The sequence below is a fragment of the Mobula hypostoma genome, chromosome 19 (genome assembly GCF_963921235.1).
Source record: "Mobula hypostoma chromosome 19, sMobHyp1.1, whole genome shotgun sequence".
NCBI lineage: Eukaryota > Metazoa > Chordata > Chondrichthyes > Myliobatiformes > Myliobatidae > Mobula > Mobula hypostoma.
This window is the reverse complement of record NC_086115.1, coordinates 39,272,490-39,288,848: the sequence shown is the minus strand read 5'-3', so window position 1 is coordinate 39,288,848 and position 16,359 is coordinate 39,272,490. Positions and strand designations below refer to the sequence as shown.

General features: G+C 40.2%; 2 protein-coding genes across 7 annotated transcripts in view; one reads left to right on the top strand and one right to left on the bottom strand.

The window, feature by feature from the left end:
- Positions 1–16,084, bottom strand: part of dntt (deoxynucleotidyltransferase, terminal) — a 329,435-nt gene extending 313,351 nt beyond the window's left edge. The window contains exon 1 of the mRNA XM_063071749.1: positions 14,372–16,084. The gene's annotated coding sequence lies outside the window, so the exon portion shown is untranslated. The remainder of the gene's footprint in view (positions 1–14,371) is intronic.
- Positions 1–16,359, top strand: part of blnk (B cell linker) — a 205,634-nt gene that overhangs the window by 12,081 nt on the left and 177,194 nt on the right. The window lies entirely within an intron of this gene.

The window sequence follows — 16,359 nt, the reverse complement described above, 5'->3', positions numbered from 1 at the left end:
CATAGAAGCATTCAGGTATGGTTAAGAAGTTCATTTGTTGACCAAACATCGGAATGGGGAAGAAATGTGAACAGAGTGACTTTGACCATGGATTGATTATTGGTGTCGGATGGGGTGGTTTGAGTATCTCAGAACCTGCTGATCTTCTGGGATTTTCATGCACACAATCTCTAGACTTTACAGAGATTGGTGTGAAAAACAAATTTTAAAAATCCAGTCAATGGTAGTTCTGTGGGCAAACAAATGGCTTTTTAATGAGAGCGGTCAGAGGAGAATGGGCAGACTGGTTTGTGCTGACAGGAAGATGACTGTAACTCAGATAACCACGCGTTACAACAGAGGTTTGCTGAAGAGCATCTCTGAACGCACAGCATACTGAACCTTGAAGTGGATGGGCTACAGCAGCAGACCACGAACATACATATACAGTGGCCACTTCATGAGGTACAGGAGGAACCGATTGTATAACACATTCAGTTCTATATTCATCACACTTTCCAATTTTTTTTCCATGTTACCAGATTAAATTCTTATCCCTTTTTAAACTTCACAAAACATTTACTTGTTTACCAAGTTCCCCATCCTCTACCCTATCACTCTAGTTTCTAGCCCCAGCAAAATTAGTTTAAACTCTTCCGAACAGTTCTAGTAAACCTGCCCACAAGGATATTGGTTCTCTTTGGGCTCAGGTATAATTCATTCTTTTTGTAAAGGTCATACCTTCCCCAGAAGAGATCCCAATGATCCAAAAATCTGAAACTCTGTCCCCTGTACTAATTCCCCAGCCATACATTCATCTACCAAATCATCTTATTCTTACCCTCCCTGGTTTGTGGCACAGGCTGCAATCCAGAGATTACTACCCTTGAGGACGTGCTTTTCTGCTTTGTACCTAACTCCCAATATTCTCCTTTCAGGACTTCATCCCTTTTGCTACCTACACCATTATTGCCAATATGTACCACAACTTCTGGCTACTTGCCTTTCCCCTTTAGAATGCTGTGCATCCAATCTGAGACGTCCCTGACCCCTGATGCCTGGGAGGCAACATACCATCTGGGTGCATTGGTGCTGCTTCCTGCACCCATGCTGAGCTCATCGACTTCATTAACTTTGCTTCCAACTTCCACCCTGCCTTCAAATTTACCAGGTCCATGTCTTACTCCTCCCTCCCCTTTCTTGATCTCTCTGCCTCTGTCTCTGCAGACAGTCTGTCTATTCATGTATAAACCCACTGATTCTCACAGCTAACTGGACTATACCTCTTCCCACCCTGTCACTTGTAAAAATACCATCCCCTTCCCTCAGTTCCTCTGTCTCTGCCGCATCCGCTCTCAGGATGAAGCATTTCATTCCAGAACTACTGAGATGTCCTCCTTCTTCAAGAAAAGGGGCTTCACTTTCTCCATTACCCTTGCAAGCAGAACAAGTACCACACCTGCCCCTGCACCTCCTCCCTCACTACCATTCAGGGAACCAAACAGTCCTTCCAGGTGATACGACTCTTCACCTGCAAGTCTGTATCCAGTGCTCCTGCTGTGGCCTCCTGTATGTTGGTGAGACCCGGCATAGATTAGGAGACCACTTCACCTGCCACCTACATTCCGTCCACTAGAAAAGCAGGATCTCCTGGTAGCCACCTATTTCAATTCTACTTCCAATTTCCATTCCAACATGTTAGTCCATGGCCTCCTCTACTGCCATGATGAGGCCACATTCAGGTTGGAGGAGTAACACCTTGTATTCCGTCTGGGTAGCCTCCAATCTGATGGCATAAACATTGATTTCTCATACTTCCCCTCATTCCCCTCTCCTTCACCATTACCCATTCCTGTTTCTCTCACCTTTTCTCCTTACCTGGCCATCAACACCCTCTGGTGCTCCTCTCCTTCTTCCATGGTCTTCTATCCTCTCCTATCAGAATCTCCCTTCTCCAGCCCTTTATCCCTTTCACCAATAAACTTCCCAGCTCTTTACTTCACACCCTCCTCCCCTCCTGGTTTCACCTTTCACCTACCACCTTGCTCCCCTCCCCCTCCCACATTCTTCCTCTGACTTCTCCTCTTTCTTTCCAGTCTCGGTGAAGAGCCTCGGCCTGAAACATCGACTATTTACTCTTTTCCGTTAATGCTTCCTGGCCTGTTGAGTTTGTGTGTGTTGCTGTGGATTTCCTGCATCTGCAGATTTTCTCATGTTCACGATACTATCTGGGTGTCTCTTTTGCATCCACAGCGTCTCCAGCCTGTTCCTCTAACCATGGAATCCCCTATCACTACTGAAATTCTCTCTCCCCCCTCCCCCACTTCCCTTCTGAGCCAGAATCAGTGCCGGAGACCTGTTCGCTGCTGATTTCCCCTGAGGTTATTCCACCCTCCCCCAACAGTTTCCAAAGTAGTATACTTTGTTATAAAAAGGAATGGCCACAGGGGTACTCTGCACTATCTGCCTATTCCCTTTCCCTCTCACCCAGCTACCTGCTTCCTGCAACCCTCTGATCAAATTCCCATGCAAGTGCAGCAGTGCCAGAAGTTCAGCAAAGTAGCTATAACATTGAACTTTGTTCCCAAACAGACAGCTTCCGCAAGCAGTATGAGTCAGCAATTTTTGGATCGATTAAGCAGATAGCTAATGCCATGTTTAGAAGACCAAGGAAGCTAACCACCTTTCTCTGTGGACAAACATGAGAACAACAAGAAAAAAAAGTGTGGGGTTTGGTCAGATAGCTGAGCTTTGTAAAGTACAATGCAACTCATGGATCAGCTGTAACTTCAAAAGTTTCTGAAGGTAATGAAAGGCCTGCTATGAACTGAAAAGGCTATTGTTGGCTTAACGTGAGTCATTTGTTCAGAAAGATGTGTGTAACTGCCAGCCAAGAATCAGGTTATCCTCATTTTAGGGCAGTTCATGACATTGTTTGATCAATTGTCTTCCTTAGACATTGATGCAGAATTAGATCAGTTGGCCATTTGAGTCTGTTCCACCATTCCATCATGGCTGTTTTATTATCCCTCTCAACCTTATTTTCCTGCCTTCTCCTGATAACCTTTGACATCAGCATGAGGCTATCAACCTCTGCTTTAAATATACCCAGTGACTTGGCCTCCGCAGCCATCTGTGACAATGAGTTCCACAGATTCACCACCCTCCGGTTAAAGAAGTTCCACCTCATCCAAAGAGATGCTCTTGTATTGTGAACCTGGTCCTAGACTCCCCCACTACCGGAAACATCCTCTCCACGTTCACTCCATCTAGGCCTTTCTTGAATTGTGGCCTACACTGCCTGTTCAGCAAAATGGGACTATAGCAAGTGGGGGTTCGAAATGGTGTAAACATCCACCCTGCACTGAAACCATTCTGATAGACGTGGGTCTGGGAGCATCCTCCGGTGTACCTCTGGAAAGTACTTCCTGCATGCTCTATAACTTAGCACATCAAAGTATTAGCATTAACTCTTCAATAAGAATAGTTACTAATCTGGTTTGCTGCAACTATGATAACTTAGCAGTTAACACAATGCCATTACAGCTCAGGGCATCGGGAGTTCATCCCCAGCATCCACTGTAATGAATCTGTGCATCCTTCCCATGGAATGAGTGGGTTTCCTCCAGCAGCTCCCGTATCCTCCCACAGCACAAAGACTTACTGATTAGTAAGTTAATTGGTCGTTGTAAATTGTCCTGTGAGTAGGCTTGGGTAAAATTGGTGAGTTGCTGGGCGGCGTGGTTCGTAGAGCCAGAAGGGCCAATTCTGCGCTGTATCTCAAAATTAATTAATTAAATGAAACCACTTTTGGCAGCCAAAAGAGCTGCATTCATTTTCCACAGAATCCCTAATTATCAGATCCCATTGATATGACTAGTCCTCTCTCAATCTTCCCCCTAGCCCCAGAAAAAGCAATTGCTTAGCCTACGATGGTATAGTAATCTATCCAAGAAGTTCTCGGTGTGTGCTATATCACAAAAGCCAATATGTATCATCAATTTGAGCTCTGTCTCTGCCTGTATGTGTTGTGCTGTGGCACCCAAGATCAAAACGTGCCCTCACCCATCCTTCCACCATTAGAAAGGGAAAAAGGACTTTCCTTCTCTGACAAACTTGTTGCGTTGGCCTTCTTATGGTTTCTTTCTCAAACTGTGTTTTATTATCCGTAATATTTTTCAATTCGCTCTTTCTTGAATATCAGCAGAGATATATAATAAAATTACTACCATTTCCCATCATTCTTCCTCTTAATTATTTACATCTTTCCTGTAGATCGGTGACCAAAACTGCACACAATACTCCAAATTAGGCCTCACCAATGTCTTATATAACTTCAGCATAACACCCCATCTCCTGTACTCAGTACTTTGATTCATGAAGGCCAATGTGCCAAAAGCTTTCTTTATGACCCTACCTACCTGTGATGCCACTTTCAATGAATTATAGACTTGTATCCATAGATCCCTTTGTTTTAACACACTCCTCAGTGCCCTAGCATTCACTGTGTAAGACCTACCATGGTTGATCTTACCGATGTGCAACACCTCACACTTGTCTGCATTAAATTCCATCCGCCATTTTTTCCAGCCGATTTTTCCAGCTGGTCGAGATCCCACTGCAAGCCATGATAGCCTTCTTCGCTGTCCACTACGCCCCCAATCGTGGTGTCATCTGCAAACTTGCTGATCCAGTTAACCGCATTATCATTAAAATCATTGATATAGATGATAAACAATAATGAACCCAGCACCAATCCCTGTGGCACACCACTAGCCAACAGCCTGCAGTCAGAAAGGCAACCATCTACTACCGCTCTCTGGTTTCTCCCACAAAGCCAATTTACTTCCTCATCTTAAATGCTGAGCAACTGAGCCAACATCTCAAAAAAAAAGTTTGTCACTAAATCTTAGCTAGTCAGGCTCATTGATGAGCTGACATAACATTAAAGATTCTGATTTTAATGCAGTTAGAAAGCTGCGGGAAAGTAACTGATAAACAATGAACAGATGCAAAGGATGGTTTTCTTCATCACAACAGGCTTAAAAGGTATGATAAGGAAGCAGTTAAAAAACAGAATAATTGGGGAAAACAAAGTAGCGGAAGAAAAATAGACTTCATTAAAATAATGTTAGAAACAGAATCCAATTGGACTGAAATGAAAGAAATCAATAATGGTATAACAGAAACTTAATAAGAGAAAAGACGTGGAGAAAGAAATATGCAAATATCTGCATGAATTTATTTCAACTATATGGATAGAAATTCAATTATGTGCCTTGTGTTCCTGTTCTATAAGCCTTGACAGTTATGTGAAATTGATGGTTATGTGATCTGTAAAATGCATCTCCCGTATAATGAAAGATTGAACCCTGTGAGTTTAAATGAAACTCCATAAACCTATGGAGAGCCCATAATGGAGGCAAATCAATGCCCAGACAATCAGTTGCTCTCTTCTTAAAGAGAAGGAAATTCAGTCCGTTGATGTCATCCTTTAAATTATAGAGGGATTATATCACAAAACTCCACTTTACTGAGAAGTTATATCAAACATACTGCCCCTGCGAGCATTCTATAGGTTTTTAGCGCCTTGATTGGTCTGCTGTGTGGAATCCTTTCAAAAAATCATGCCGAAAGTTTTGGATATTATGATATTAATTGTTTTATACTTATTAACACTACTTGTTTCCACCTATAGGAATTTCATGGGAGTTAGACACCAGCTTCTTTTAGTAGATCTATGCTGACTACTCTCGAGTAACCTTTGTGAATTTTGATTTATGCTATCCCTCAGAATTTTCACTGATGCTAAAATCTGGACTGCAGCTACTCAATCATTTGCTCGCTACCATAGGAATTTTGCAACTTCTACTGGTCAAGACTTTTCGTTGCACTATTTTTGCTGTGCTAAATTCCTTCCTGATTTTATCCTCCTGCAGTATTGGATGTTTGGTTTCTCTTAATTGCCTTATTCCACACTGCAGGTTTCTCAATATCTGATAAACCAAACCCATGAACTGTTTCAGTCCATCGACTCTATGCTGGAAAATACACTCTCTCAAGTACCTCTCTAGATATCTTTATAAGGCACCGATTAATTCTATTTCCTCCATCTTTGCAGAGAGTGAATTTAAGATAAAATCGACTTCACCCAATTTGAAACATGTACTCACAGTTCATCTATTGAGAAGTTCATAGTTAAGCTAAATCTAATTGAAGTATGGGAATTCCCTTTAGAATGCTCTCTTATTGGTCACCTGTTAAGATTTACTCCCTAAGACCAAGATCAGTTGTTTACTTGTTGTTTACAAGTTGTCCACTTGTTGCATGCATGCATGCAAGCACTCAGAAGTTAGACACCATCAAAGAAAGCAAAGTTATCTTCAAGTCTTAAGGTTATTTATCCGAAGGATTCTCACTAGCTTTGCAAAAATGTTAGCTGATTCAGCATTTCTTCTTTTAATTCAGATTACTAGCACTAACTGTTTTTCTTATTTACATAACCCATAGTACAAGTGGCTTTTTTTTGGTGTGTGGGTTCAATTAGGAGAACTGAGAAATTCATGATGCAAGTAAATTACTGATAACCAAAGCATTAAAATATATATTAATGTTTGGGGCCTATAAAACATTCCCAGCAGCACTGAGTACTTTATTTGATTCTTCAGTTCATCCCATGTTGCCGATTTGTTTTTGAGTTTTATACAATATCAGTCCTTTCAGAGGTGCAATTGTTTCCTTTATCAAAATTGCTCTTCTTCTCTGTTTTAGCTGAAAACTCCAACTCTGGATATTGAATTGTCATTAATCAGTCCTATCCTGACTCTAGTCACCCATAGGAGAAACCTATCCGGAGCCCCATGCAAGTGCTCCCTAATGAACCTCCACATTTCCTTAATACATTTCACTGGGTACACCTGTACCTTGTACTATGAGGAGCATTCTAACTGGCAGCAATACCATTTGGTATTGTGTGTGGTGGGGGTGGGGGAGGGATTGCTGCTGCACAGGATCAAAGTAAGCTGCAGGGAGTTGTAAATTTAGTCTACTCCATCATGGGCACTAGCCTTCATAGTCTGTATAGTCTCCAGGACAGCTTCAAGGAGCAGTGCCTCAAAAAGGCAGTGTCCATCATTAAGGACCCCCACCACCCAGGCATTGCTACCATCAGGAAGGAGGTACAGGAGCCTGAATGCACACACTCAAGAGTCCTTGTGCGTGTGTGTATATGTGTATATATATATAAAAACTCTAATTCAGAGTTTTCTTTATTCTCTCTATTATCATGTATTGCATTGTAACAAATTTCACAACATATGCTGGTGATATTAAACCTGATTTTGATTCTGTTTCCAATCTATGCTCCCAAGTTCCTGCCTAATACCATCACCCAATTAAATACTTTACCATACCTTCTATCCCTATCCCTTTCCAAGGTTATGGTAAAGGTTAAGTAGTTGTGGTAACTGTCTCCCCCACTGAGAGATCTGACATCTGACCAGGTTCATTGCCCCGTACTAGACCTAGACTAGCCTCTCCTCCAGTCAGTTTGCCAACATATTGTGTTAGGAACCATTCCTGGACACACCCAACAAATCTGCCCCATCTAACCCTCTTGTGCTAAAGAGATGCCAAACAGTCAATATTGGGGAAGTTGAAGTCGCCCATCACAACAGCCCCTTATTTCTGCACCTTCCCCAGATCTGCCTATCGATCTGCTCCTCAGTGTCTCGGTTACTATTGGGTGTTTATAGAATACTACCAATAGAGTGATTGTTCTCTTCCCATTTCTGACTTGCCACCCTCATTGACTCAGTGGAGGAACCCTTCCTGACGTCCTCCTTTTCTGGAGATGGCAAAGTTAAGGTACTCATGAATATAAAAGAATTGGTATTCTGCAGAAAAGTAACATGAGTAATCTGGAAGGGCCACAAATTGTTGCATACAAAAACTCACAAGTAATGGCAAAGAAAAGAGCTACTGGAGTTATATGACTGTAAATCAACAAGACTCTGTTAAGTTTATATAGCGTGTTGTTTAGACCACACTAAGAGTGCTGTGTTATAAGACATGATGTAGAGACATTGGCGAAAGTACAAAGAGATTTATTAGAGTGACACGTTTAATGAGAAGTTATACTTATCAGGAAGGGCTAGCGTCCTTTTCTGCAGAAAACACTATTACATGATTTATTTGTGTTGTTAGCAAGGAACTAAATAAATATAAAGAAGATATTTCTCCTTGCAAGCAGGGTGAAATCTAGGAATCCTAGCCAATAATAAATCCAAAGCAAACTGGTAAAGAGAGTTTCATTGTGTAAGAGGTGAGAATGTGGAATTTGCTGCCACTGTGAGCAGTTGAGTGGAAAAGAATGGTGGGATTTGAGAGTAATCTGGGTAAATCTGTTAGAATAGTATAACAAAATGGGGTGGGATGAAAGTTTGTGATGTCAAGCATAATTTCAAACCTGATATGTATGGGACAATTGGCCTCCTTTTTTGACCTTGTAAGGTATAAAATTTAGAAAGGTTTATCAGCAATTTAAATTTGAGATTGAAATAGCTGCCTTTTCCAATTATAAAATAATGCAGTAAGTAAATGCTTTTGTTGAACACATCAGTGAATAAAACTCTCAAGTGCAGTTTGGCTTGGTCTCCAGGCAGGTGACTTGTGGGAGTCGCAACGCCTGACAGATTAAACAAAGAAGTGCTTGGGTTTTTTGTATACTCATAAGTATATTTAGCTCAAACTCCAAAAACATGTAATCAAATTAGTCACCCTGACAAATTGAGTCTGAAGATATATCTGTGAATTTGATCAAATCTAGTATTCAGCTGGACTGGTTGTGTGCTGCACTAAGTCCACCATTGAAATGGACCAGTGCCTCTAATGGGACTCAAAACAGGAAATACAATGGTATTTCTGAGACCAGGGAGAACAACTGAAGCTTTTTTTCCAGTAATCTATTTCCATTTGAGCAACCATGCTGTATGCAAATAGGCTGTTGTATCTCATCAAACCTCAACAGTGTCTCTGCTTAAAATTATTTCATTGACCTTCATTTGTCTGGTATGGTTTGAGGCTGTGACAGGTGCTTTATAAAGGTAAGCAATTTACTCTTTAAAATATCAGAGCTCGTGTAATTTGCATTGTTACCAATATTTGTCTAATGGTGTAAACTGAGTTGTGAATGGGCAATGCATTTTTCAGAGCCACCAATTTTTATTTCCATTAATTTCAGAAAATAAATCTGAGTGATAGGATCTCAATTAGCCTTAATACTGTCAGCACTCAATTAAAATCAACATAAGCTGCTCCAAGAAGGCAGAGCGGCAGTGGGAGAATAAAAACATTTGCTTTCCCTGGGCAAAAAGTCTAAGATCCTGTTTCATCCATCTGTAAACTCCTGCACATTGCAGTTTTGAAAATGATTTTTTTAAGACATTGATCAAAGTTTCTGAGTTAGCAAATGTAAATAAACCATGAGTTTCCTTTAACCCTTTGCTTGTTCAGCCACTTCAGTGGAGAGTTGATGGAGCATCTTGAAATGCGGGTCTGAAGGGAACATCTGTTACCATGTTGCAACACGATGGCTTAATTGTATAACAGTTCCGTACTTTGGCTAATTTCCTCTTCTCCTTTATGCTAACAACCAACAAGAGCAGAACTTTACTTATTTTGAAAGTAGATATGGAAGCTGTTGAGCATTAATATTCTTATAATGATTTAAGGTTAGGGTCATTCAAATTTGCTTTACATTGCAGATTTGGATTGGAAACCAAAATGTTCCGTGCTTAGACAAAGTTGTGGGTATGACAACATTAGATAATTTGACACTATCTATGGATGAACGTGAGCAATTGGATAAATAACTCAGGCAATATACAAGATGAGCAGGGATACACAGTATCTGCCAATTTGTTTAAAAACCTGTACATTGCAGTTTTCATTTCTGGTGAATTCCACAGAAGCGGTAGGATATGGTCTGTTTCTTATGAGTAGTTTAATACAGTAGTGTAATGGGGAGAAGACATAATGCATGAGATATATGATTGGTAGTCAATATTTGGTTGGGTAATGGTTATGGTGTGTAAGATGGATAGGTTATATGATGGGATGGGTGCTTAGTGGATGGCTAATCTGCTACCAACCAGTTTGCAATCTTATGAAAGTTGACAGCTAAACCTAAGAGCCCCCAAGAGATGGGGAAATTGGAAATGTGCAAGCATAAATGAATTGCTTCCTTCATTTCTTTACAAAAAAAATTGCTGATTAATCAAAAAATGTAACCACTATCTGCAAAGAGGGCAAAAACATAAGCCTTTCACAGAGCAGTGTTTTGATTTTAATATTCTTACTTTTGTTTCCAAATCTATTCAAGGTGTCAACCAGACACCGCTTCTGTTTTAATTCCAGCTTTTAAGTTCCTGAATTGAATTGATCCATCATTGGCAGCTGTACCTTCAGCCATCTCCAGCACACGCTGTGGAATTCTATTTCTATATTTTCCCAACTCTTTCCTCCTTTCAAGAGGCTTTTCCACCACTAGGTCACCTACTCTGATCCCTCCTCATGTAGTGTCAGATTTTGTCTATTACCACCTCTGTAAAGTACTTTGAGACATTTTTGCTATATTAAGGGTGCGTTATAAAAGCATTGATCAGATTCAAACTCATTTATTTATTACAAGTATGTGCTGTACATCAAAACACACAGTGAAATGCGCTGTTTCCATTAACAACCAACACAACCTGAGGATGGGCAAAGGGTAAGCCCGTACTCTAACGATAAGACGTGAGAGAACAGGACCAATCAAGTGTGACAGTGGAAAAGTTTGCATAGAACCAGAGGAGATAGCTGAGGTACTTTATGAATATTTTGCTTCAGTATTCACTATGGAAAAAGATCTTGGCAATTGTAGGGATGACTTACAGCGGATTGAAAAGCTTGAGCATATAAATATTAAGAAAAAGGATGTGCTTTAGCTTTTGGAAAGCATCAAGTTGGCTACATCTCCGGGACCAGACGAAAAATTCCCCAGGCTACTGTGGGAGGTGAGGGAGGAGATTGCTGAGCCTCTGGCAATGATCTTTGCGTCATCAATGGGACGGGGGAGGCTCCGGAGGATTGGAAGATTGCAGATGTTGTTCCTGTATTCAAGAAAGGGAGTAGGGATAGCCCAGGAAATTATAGACCAGTGAGTCTTACTTCAGTGGTTGGTAAGTTGATGGAAAAGATCCTGAGAGACAGGATTTATGAACATTTGGAGAGGCATAATATGATTAGGAATAGTCAGCATGGGCAGGTCTTGCCTTACACGCCTGATTAAATTTTTTGAGGATATGACTAAAAACATTGATGAAGGTAGAGCAGTAGATGTAGTGTATATGGATTTCAGCAAGGCATTTGATAAGGTACCCCATGCCAGGCTTATTGAGAAAATAAGGAGGCATGGGATCCAAAGGGACATTGCTTTGTGGATCCAGAAATGGCTTGCCCACAGAAGGCAAACAGTGGTTGTAGACGGGTTGTATTTTGCATGGAGGTCCGTGACCAGTAGTGTGCCTCAGGGATCTGTTCTGGGACCCCTTTTCTTCGTGATTTTTATAAATAAGATAACCTTTCACTAAGATTAAACAAGATTGGGAGAGAGAACTTAATATGACCTTTGTTAATGAAGATCGGTTGCGAGTTTTGAAAATGATCAATTCTTCTTCGATATGTGCCAATCACTGTTTAATTCAATTTAAAATCGTTCACCGTTATTATCTAACAAAGGAGAGACTGTCCAAAATATTTCCTAACATAGACAACTATTGTGATAGGTGTAAAACTGAAGTAGCCACTTTGTCACATATGTTCTGGTCATGTTCTGGTCATGTTCTTCATTAAAATCTTTTTGGAAATCTTTATTTTCTATAATTTCTAAATATCTGAAAATTAATTTACAACCTAATATATTGACTGTATTATTTGGAATAGTTCCGCATCATATTCAGGCTATTTCATCTTCAGACCAACATGTAATTGCATTTGTCACATTGTTGGCAAGAAGGGCTATTTTATTGAAATGGAAAGATACCTCTGTCCCTACATTAATTCAATTGTTTTCTCAAGTAATATTATGTCTTAGCTTGGAAAAAATTGGAAGTAGAACTTTTGATCCTCGATTTGATTCTGAGACAAGATGAGGCTCTTTTGCCAAATATTTTCATTTAGTTTGAATTAGATTATATTGTTTCCTTCCAATCTTATTTTATATAAATGTGAATTGGCGGTTGATGATTTTTCTTCTATATATATATAGATGATTGTAAGATGTATTTCTCTGGGAGTTGGTCTCTAATGGTTTTTTTTCTCTCTTTTTTCTTTTTTTTCTTTCTCTTGTAGTTACTGGGTTTTTTTTCTTTTAGTAGTTGGGGTTCTCTTTTTCCTCTTCTTTATAATTTTTTTTCCATTATCATATTACTATTTTTGATGTTTTTTTCTTCAGCTTTATTAACTATATCTATATATCAATTCGCTGAAATATTGTACCATTTTAAAGCTGTAGAAGATTATATATCAATAAAAAGAATTTTTAAATTAAAATGATTTTTAACCTTGATGAGCAAGTGGAGGGATGGGTTAGTAAATTTGCTGATGACACAAAGGTTGGGGGTGTTGTGGATAATGTGGAGGGCTGTCAGAGGTTACAGCGGAACATCAATAGGATGCAAAACTGGGCTGAGAAGTGGCAGATGGAGTTCAAATCATATAATTGTGAGGTGGTTCATTTTGGTAGGTGAAATATGATGGCAGAATATAGTATGAATGGCAAGACTCTTGCCAGTGTGGCGGATCAGAGCGATCTTGGGGTTAAGAAGGCATACAATGTATTGGCCTTCCTAAACCGTGGGATTGAGATTAAGAGCCGAGAGGTAATATTACAGCTATATAGGACCCTGGTCAGACCCCGCTTGAAGTACTCTGCCCAGTTCAGGTCACCTCACTACAGGAAGGATGTGGAAACTATAGAAAGGGTGCAGAGAAGATTTATAAGGTTACCTGGATTGGGGAGTATGCCTTATGAGAATAGGTTGAGTGAACTTGGTCTTTTCTCCTTGGAGCGACGGAGGATGAGGGGTAACCTGATAGAGGTGTATAAGATGATAAGAGGCATTGATCATGTGGATAGTCAGAGGCTTTTTCCCAGGGCTGAAATGGCTATCAGGAGAGGGCACAGTTTTAATGTGCTTGGAATTAGGTACAGAGGAGATGTCAGGAGTAATTTTTTTATGCAGAGAGTGGTGAGTGCGTGGAATGGGCTGCCGGTGATGGTGGTGGAGGCAGATACAATAGGGTTGTTTAAGAGACTCTTGGATGGGTACATGGAGCATAGAAAAATAGAGGGCTATGTGTAACCCTAGGTAATTCCTAAGGTAAGTACATGTTTGGCACAGCATTGTGGGCCGATGGGCTTGTATTGGGCTGTCATTTTTCTATGCTTCTATGTTTTTGGTGCCTACATAGCATGGCCACAATGTGCAGCAGAACAATACAAGTAACAATAGCAAAAACAAGCCCCTTTTTTCTTTCCCACTTTCTCCAGCCCCCCACTCCCCAACCCCAGGATGGGTCACTACTTTTTACATCGGCAGCACAGCAGTGGGAGCTATGAGCAGTTTCGACCTCCCGGGTGTGCACTTCTCACACAACCTCTCACGGTCACAGAACACATCGTCCACAGTTAAGAAAGCTCACCATCACCTCCACTTTCTGAGGAGGCTGAAGAGAGCTGGACTACATACATCAGTACTCATGTCCTTCTGTAGAAGTGCAGTGGAAAGCATCCTAACATACTGAATGACTGCATGGAACAGAAACAGCTCTGCAGCAGACAGGAAAGCTCGACAACAGGTGATCAACATCGCCCAATGCATCACTGTCACGAGCCTACTTGGCACCAAGGATGACAATATGTACAGAAAGGAGCTGGTAAAAGGCTAGCAATATCATGAAGGATCCAACCCACCCTTTCAGGGACTCTTTGTACCACTCCCATCAGGGAGGAGGCTATGTAGCAACTACCAGACTCAAAAGAAGTTACTTTCCCTAAGCTGTAAGACTGATCAATACCTCCATCCACTAACTCACCCCATCATGACTACTTTATCATTTCCTGTCAGAATCACCTTGTGTACAGACACTCCTGTACCTAATGTCACTGTATGGACATATAATCAATCTATGTATATAAGCTATCTTATGTATTTATATTTATTGTGTTCTTTATCTTAATGTGTCGTCATATGCTGCAAGAAATCCGTAACAATTATTCCCTTCTTTACACTGGTGTACTGCAATGACATGAAACAATCTTGAATCTTAAACAATCTGGAAGTTCACTCACCTCAACTCTGAACTGATTCCACAACCTGTGGACTCATTTTCAGGGATTCTACAACTCATGTTCTCAATAGTATTTATTTATCAATATTTGCCCAATTTGTCTTCTGCACATTGGTGTTCATCAGTCTTTGTTTATGCTTCGTCTTTCAAGAATTCAATCGTAGCTCTTTATTTTCCTGTAACTGCTTGCAAGAAAAAGATCTCAAAGTAATATATACTGATATATACATATTTTGATGCAATTCAATTCAAGTATAATTGTCATCCAAACGAGACAGTGTTACTCTGGGATGAAGGTGCAAAAACACATTACAAACAGTCACACACGAGAACACATTCCCAGAATAAGAGTCCCAACATACCCCTGCCCCATGATACCACAATTTGATGCCCAATCCTCGCACGTCAAGTCAACAGACCCATAAGGAATATCAGTAAAGTACGACGCAGAATAAGCATGTATATAGTTCAGACCCATCCCAACCCACCAATACCATCTGTTGACCCGTCCCAAAGTCCGCTAGGCGACACCACAGCTTTGAGGCCCAGTCTTCACATATACAAGCTCATATAGAATATTAGTAAAAATACAGTAATGTAGGACATGCACGTATATTATAATGAATCTACTTTGAAATTTGGAAATATACAATGGTGCTTTCATGTATCATGATTCACTGTATATGCTATATCATTCTATTTACATAGACAATTTACATTTTATCTCTACGTATCAGCGTTTCTTCTCGTTATATTCCCTAAGCAAGCAGTCAGTTGGGTTTGCAGGTGGATTCAGCATCTTGGTGTATAGCACTAGTATCTCTTTAAACAGAGATTAACAGCTATTTGCAATATAATGAAAGAAGGAGCACTGTTCAGTTTTGAAATGCTCAAAGAGAAAGACCTATTAGAAAAACAAGACTTTTACCGGTATTTACAGATGCGACAGTATGTTAATAGGATGGGGATGGTTAAAAATGTAACCAAGGCAAGTACATGTTTGATAGAGCTATTTAGAAAAGCATATAATTCAGACTATGGTAGTAGAATAATTTCAAGCGTGTATAAGGGTTTGTCAAATCTTAAAACACATTTGACTTCATATATTAAATCAAAATGGGAGAAGGAAGGAGGGATAATTATATCTGAGGAAGAATGAACAATAATATAGAGGTATCAATGGAAGTGTGCCAGTTCACAGAAATGGAGGGAGTTCGGGTGGAAAAACTTGATAAGATATTTTATCACACCCTCTCAGAAATCCTATTATGATAGTAACCTCCCTGTTTGCTCGAGAAATTGTGGAAATCAAAATGCAAACTATTATCATATTTTCTGGGAATGCCCCATTATTAAAGACTATTGGAGTGGGATACACAATGCCGTACAAGACAACTTTAAATGTGAAATACCCTTAGAAAGTAAGTCCATATATTTTGGCTGTATACATCAAGAATGTTTGAAAAGAGAGAGATATTTAATGAATACACTGCTGGTGGCTGGTAAAAAGACCCTTACCAGGAAATGGTTATCACAGGAGAGCCCAAGTTTTTTTTATTATTAATTTTTTATTGCAACACCAACAAATTACATTCAATACAACCAGTTGCCAATTACATTTTGACTGTTTAACCCAGCCACCCCCCAACCTTCATCACCATCCCCCTGCACCCCTCTCTCCCCCCATCCCTCTCCCCTCCACTAATCAACTGAATAGTAGTACCATACATAGACAAAGCATTCCTATTTTAACAAAAGATCTTTTAAGTTAGATATCAAATTTGTCCACATTATGATTGTGTTTGGTCGTGCATCATTTACTCTTGCTGATGAAAGTTCCAGGTAAGAAATGTCCAAGAAGCTCTGAAGCCAGTGAGTATTTGAAATATCACGGGAAGGTTTCCAACGCTGGACTACAATCTTAGCTGCAGTCAGGCCTGCCAGCCAGATTTTGCATGTTTTTTCCATAAGGGAAAGGTGGGAGTCATC